Source organism: Mercenaria mercenaria, chromosome 4 (assembly GCF_021730395.1).
Source record: "Mercenaria mercenaria strain notata chromosome 4, MADL_Memer_1, whole genome shotgun sequence".
Classification (NCBI taxonomy): domain Eukaryota; kingdom Metazoa; phylum Mollusca; class Bivalvia; order Venerida; family Veneridae; genus Mercenaria; species Mercenaria mercenaria.
The window spans coordinates 39,892,149-39,898,148 of record NC_069364.1 but is presented as its reverse complement, the minus strand read 5'-3'; positions in this window follow the sequence as shown (position 1 = coordinate 39,898,148).

The following is a 6,000-nucleotide window of genomic DNA, read 5'->3' as shown; positions in this document are numbered from 1 at the left end:
GTACTCTGCGCCAAATGACACTCTTCAAAATTTCCGTAGCAAAGTAAATCGGTTGTACAAGAGAGTCAAAGCTCTACAGCCTGGAACAAAATATGCTGTCTGCCTATACGTTGAGAAAGACGGTGCTCGTAGCAAAAACTGTAAACAAGTCGAAAAATATACATGTAAGTTATTGAACTAATACTATGAAATTTAACCACGTTGTTACCTGAAATAACGCAGACCGAGTACACATCGTATACATATTAGCAAAACCTATCCTGTAACTTAATGCTTTTATCATTACGTAGATGATCATTATGGCACGCCAGACTGCAAGCAACATTTTCTGGCGTATATGTCCTGAATACATGTTCTATGTTTTAAATGATGTTTTGTTGAAAGTGTTATCCTTCATTGTGTTTCCAATGTGTTGTGTATTTTGGCACTTCCAACCGTCTTTGAGTTGGATTAACCCTATACTGATGTGTTTGAGTGTCCGCCTTCGAAGTTCAAACCCAGTTTGAGACTTTGGTTTTTTCTCCTCAGGTTTATCCATAAATGTTTAATGTAAAATATACATGTTAACGTATTTAGAAAATACGAAAATAACGGACTTTTGTATAACTTATTACTCGGTGAAATATTTATCTGCTGGAAAAACAGACTTTGCTTACTATTCCAAAATCACTAAATTTTGTATTTACATCCAAAAAAAAAGATCCTTTTAAAAGTTGACTTAAAGTTCTATGTTGCAGGTGCGTTAATCTAAAAACAAATGTAACACAATAACCTCTCAAAAGTGTTTCTTTATTTACTGTCATGTTATGACCAAATTTGATTAAGTCTAGATATTGGTTCGTTCGTTATGGAAGCCCTGGAGGGACACTTGACTTCCGAAGTTCCCTTTTTTGACTTGCAATTCTGTACTTCTCACTTCTAACTTCGTATTTCCTATTTCTAGTTTCCGCACTTCTGACCTCTAACTTCTACATGTACACTTCCTGACTTTCGACTTCTGATTTCCAACTTCAGCACTTCTTACTTCCGACTTCTTGACTTCTTACCTCCTTCTTCTAACTTCCAAACCTCTTACTTCTAACTTCCACACTTCCAACTTCCAACTTCCCGACTTTCGATATCTGATTTCCAATTTCCACACTTAATTCTTACTTCTTAGTCTGTGGGCCAGTTTCTGTAAGTCCTCTAGTGTTTCGATTTCGTAACCGAGAAACTAGGTAAAGGCTCATCTACTTCGGCTATTCATTACATTTATTCCGGGATTGTTTAAGACCGGGTGTCGCTTTCTACCGTATGTCAAATAAACATTAAACTCATTTAAATAAAGCTTGTGTATGAAAAATCCGGAATTCCCTCTCTTTGAAAGTATTATTGACCACATACGATTCTTTCGTAGATTATTTCAATACTGACTTTCAGATCTTAGCGCTTTGTTACTGTTCTAAATCAATTAAGGTCTCAGTGTAAGAACTTATTCTAAATCTTGATGAATTCTACCAAAATTTCACCTTGAAGAATTAGTAACATTTGAAACACTTGCACAATTGCATTTGTATGCTTTTTATTTGAATAAACCATTTTTACTGAACATGTAGACATGACCGTTAAGATTTTGTTGCACTTAACCCTGTTACTAATCTAAATTATATCATGTCGACAAGCTACAGTAAAGCAATGATGCCTCTTTCAGCATCCCTGTAAAAATAGCACAGATTAGCAATTTGTATGGCTTCTGCTTTAAACATAGATAGCATATTGATACTTAACCGTACACTTGGTTACAATGTGTGCTCATTCTGAATACTTTTGACTTTCATCAAAACTACAGAACATGAGGATATCTGAAAATAAAATATACGTTACCTAGGTTTTAAAGTTCACATGTTCAATTCCATATTTTGTATACTATTTTTCCATGCTAATACATAAATCACGCTTATTGCAAGTTATTAGCATTGCAAAGCACCTACACAGTTAGTACACCATTACAAAGATGAAATGAAATAGTTTTTAAGTTTCGATGGACTGTGATTGTTTCAAGACAGAGGTTTTTTACATTTTCAATACCTTGTTTAGATATTTATGGAGGGTAAAATTGTATTCATTACTGAAATTATCGGTTAATATACATTATGTGTTCAAAGTTGCTGGTGTAATATATTGAACTTATAGAACATCATGCATATACAACTAGGATAGTGAACCGAATATCAATTTTGGAAAAAACATGTTTCTTAAAATAGTTTTGTTTCTTTGACAATAGTGATTTTCAAATATCACATACTGTGGGACGGTATTACTGAACTGCACAATCATATTACATTTCCGTGACGAAAAGTTAGATGAGACTCCTTGTTCATATTGTGGTTGTGGTATCACTGTTGTCAATTCTGAATTCTTACTAAAATTTGATATTCTACTTTAAAACCATTAACGAAAACAAACGAACTAGATCATTATATTTTTATTTTTATTATTATTATTATTATTATTATTATTATTATACCACATTTATATAGCACTCTTTTCATGCACTTGTACACCTTCAAAAGTGCTTTACAGAATAAATTGCAAAAAATACAAATAAATACGTATACAAAAATAATGCATTCCACATTAACAAAAACCATGAATGTAAAAAGTAAAGATTAAACAAGAAAAAATCATTCAAAAGATGATTTTATTCAACTGTTATATAGTTAATATCGGTATGGAACTGTGTTTACAACATGAGTCTAGTAACTACCTTTATCTAAATTCAGTAACGTATGTTTCAGAACTACATAAGAGGACAAATTTTAACACCAATGTACATATGACAAATATATACTCTAAAATTTGATGTAGGAGGTTCCGAGAAGTCACTTTTTGGTACCAGTATCAGAATTAGTTCATCATACATGCATAGATGCATATTATACATAATTATAGAGTCTGCCCCATTTGTTTGGAACACGTCAGTGGTACATTGATGTCTTTTTGACATATTTGTAAGACCCCTTTTAGTTAAGTGCTGTATACCGTAGTAATGTCTTTAAGCTACATCCTAAAATGGATTGAAAGATACATTACTTTAAATGTTAATTACAACTACAATACCAGTTAGAATTGCTTATTTGACCAAACAACAAACAAATACGATACACGGCTTCTTGATTCCAGGACTACCTGTTCATAATGTCAAGCAAATACATGATTATAGATGCATTCATAATAGTTTGGCACTATTTCAGAGGCATACACATTGAAAGGTTTTTGTTGAAGGATATTGAAGGGATTTGGCATTGTGATATATCTGAAAATTTCTATTTCAAACAAAACAGATAAAACGTTCAAGCACACCAAAAGGTACATCAATATATATGTATCAAAAATTGCTTTGATAGGTGCTCATTTCCGATTGTGTCGGCTTTGTCATTTAAAAGAGGTCGGAAATACTTAGCTGAATTGTGACAGAAAAATGAAAATTTCATTTGAACATAAACTTTATAAATACTTTCAAATGTTTGAAAAACATAACTGTTTGTACAATGATCCTTTTTCACTTGACTTTTAAAAGAAAATGACAATTTCATTATGTGTTTGATTCTACATTTCTCGTTATTTTACTAGGATACACTATATATGTAACATTTCTCAGGCAGCCATTCTGATACAAATCAATACTACATTATAGCTACATTTAAAGACCATTGATTGAAAATTGAGAGTAACATGTGTAGTTTGAGAAATGAGTATGAGAAATAAAAGCAGCATTTAAATTATATTATTGTAACGTCTTTTACTACGGTGCCATAGAGGGGACATAGGAAATATATTATTTATCACGTGCGCACGTGATAACTATCACGTTCGCACGTGTTAACTATCACGTTCGCATAGGAAATATTTTATTTATCACGTGCGCACGTGATAGCTATCACGTTCACATAGGAAATAGTTTCACGTGCGCACGTATTAATTAACACGTTCGTATGTGTTAGCTAACACGTGCGGACGTGATAAATAAAATATTTCCTATGTCCCCTCTATGCCACCGTACTTTTACAGTATGCATTTTGAAAATGGCACAAAGAGAAATAGATCATATTGGTAACGTAGTTTCAATTCAAATTATTTTAAGAAAATCAGATGACTTCTTTTACAGCAATGTTACTTAGATCTTATCCATATGTATGTTTACAAACTGATTTCTGGCGGCCAGATTGAAAATGACAGAACAGTATCTTTATTAGATTTGTCGGAATAACCAAACTTTAATCCATTGAATACTCATTTGATTTGTTTTGTTATACTGAATGTTTGAACAGAAGTAGCTCATCAATATTTGTATTTGTAACCGATTTTAGGTGGTCATTTTTTGTGTGTGTGTGTGTGTGTGTACGTGTGCGTGTGCGCGTGCGTGACTAAAGGAAGTCAACGTCGAGCAGGAGAACATAGCCCAGAGTTAGGACTAGAGGATGACCAAGAGGACGTTCATACATACACATACAACAATATCGATATGATTAATATCAAGCTTCATAGTCATTGTCGTTTATTATCTGTTTCCAGTGCCAGAAAAGGTACCACAAGGCACAGTGTCAGACGTCACAGAAAACAGTGTTACAGTAACCTGGGACACTTCAAGCATGTGTGACTTCTACAAGATTAAAATAACACCAGAACCTTCAAATAGAAACTCTTCTTTTAATATTACTAGAGAGACAAACGTGATGTCCCTTGTCTTTACCTGCCTTTCTGCAGGTACAAGTTACACAATTCAGATAACTCCTGTTGCTGGACCCTTTGAAACAACGCATCTTCTGTAACTAGTTTTACACGTGAGTACGTTTTGTCAGGTTTTGAAAGTATTAAGTATTTTGTGTTGATTATCCATACAAAGAAACATGTTTAACTTCATGAGAACACTAAAATTATTTGATATATTGAATCGAATAAAGAGATGTTACATAACTGCTTCTCCATACCATAACTGAAAACTAAAATTTCCAAAAAGCTTGTATGTTTTAAATTGTGTTTAAATTTGCAATACTTTTATAAATAGTACATAAAATATTGAATCGTGGCACACTTTTCTTCGAAAAATTCTTGACCAGAAGTATTTGAAACTCCTTATTTTTGCAAGACTTGTTTATTTAGATACAAATTATTTGCAGTCATTGACAGAGGCTGGGATAAATGCATGGCAGACATCTTTTTCTCAAATTTCATCAAATGGTTTTCTGGCTCTAAGCAACAAAAATGCTTGTAAATAATATCAGGCAACTTTATGGTATTAAGTGACCAAATAAGCCACATACAATTTTGAAACAAACGCTTTGTTTCAAATTGATATGCTATTTATCTAGTTAATTTATGGTCACTGACTGACTGAAATAAAGCCTAAAATCTTTTACACCGACAACTGATCTGGTCTCAGAAAATGCCTTTCGGTACATATTATCCAACACATGTTTAATACAATATTGTAAGAAAAAAGGAAATGTTATTTTGTGAAATAGCACCTGTATGTAGAGACATTTCGGAAATAATTGTCCCTTAGCGACGACAGTCTTATGGAAATGAAATTTTGGTACTTTAAAGGATTTCTTAAGAGAATGAAAATAGCAGCATATCCCTGCTAAACACTTCCTGCCTAACTTCACTTCATTCCTTATTAACTTACTTATTTACTTACTTACTTACTTACTTACTTACTTCTCTCGCCCCACGGTGACCTGGGATCTTCACCATTTAACGCCATTTTTATCGGTCTTGGGCAGCTGCTTTAACCTTTCCTTCAACGACATAGAGATAGCCTTAAGCTTGTTGTCCAGATTCCGCCTCCAATACATGACTGCCCTTCTTCTCTTCCGTTATTTTCCTGATGGTTCTGATCTATAGCGTGTCTATGCTGGCAAGGCCTTTGCGCAGCACGTGGCCGATCCACCTATGGGTTTTTGTTTTGTCTTCCTCCAGAATTCCCTGTTAGAGTCAGACCTGGTCAATAGATTCGGA